The sequence below is a fragment of the Chrysochloris asiatica genome, unplaced genomic scaffold (genome assembly GCF_000296735.1).
Source record: "Chrysochloris asiatica unplaced genomic scaffold, ChrAsi1.0 scaffold00079, whole genome shotgun sequence".
NCBI lineage: Eukaryota > Metazoa > Chordata > Mammalia > Afrosoricida > Chrysochloridae > Chrysochloris > Chrysochloris asiatica.
Genome location: NW_006408597.1, coordinates 2372190 through 2372959, shown reverse-complemented (window position 1 = coordinate 2372959; position 770 = coordinate 2372190). Strand labels below are relative to the sequence as shown.

At 44.3% G+C, this 770-nt stretch overlaps 1 protein-coding gene across 1 annotated transcript in view; it reads right to left on the bottom strand.

Annotated features, from left to right (window-relative positions):
- Positions 1-770, bottom strand: part of LTBP2 (latent transforming growth factor beta binding protein 2) — a 157682-nt gene that overhangs the window by 97319 nt on the left and 59593 nt on the right.

Genomic DNA, 770 nt, shown 5'->3' with positions numbered 1-770 from the left:
AGAATGAAGAAGGAAGATCATAGAAGAATTGATGCATTTGAGTTATAGTGCTGGAGAAGAATATTAAAAGTATCATATATTGGCAGAAGAACAAATCAATCTGTGTCGGAAGAGTACAGCCAGAATGCTCCTTAGAAGCCAGCATGGCAAGACTCTGTCTCTCATGCTTCAGACATACTATCAGGAGGGACCAGTCCCTATAAAAGGACTGGTCCCTCCTGACAATATGTCTGAAATATGATATAAAGGACCTTTACCATGCTTGGTAAAGTGGAGGGTCAGTGAAAATGAAGAAGACCCTCAACAGGATGTATTGGCACAGTGGCAGCAGCAATGGGTTACACTGTAACAACAATTATGAAATGGTGCAGGACCAGGCAGTGTTTTGTTCTGTTGTTCATAAATCACTATGAGTTGGAACCAACTCAATGGCACCTAACAACAACAACAAATATATCCATGAATGTGGTTGAGCATTGTTGTTGTTGTTAGGTGCCATCGAGTTGGTACCAACTCATAGCGACTTATGCACAGCAGAACAAAACACTGCCCGGTCCTGGGCCAACCTCACAATTGTTGCCACATTTGAGCCCATTGATGCTGCCAGTTTGCCAATCCATCTCACTCCTCTTTTTCTCTGACCCTCTACCTTACCAAACATGATACCCTTCTCCAGAGACTGGTCCCTCCTGTCCGAAGTATGAGAGACGAAGTTTGGCCATCCTGGCCTCCAAGGAGCACTCTGGCTGCACTTCTTACAACACAGCTCT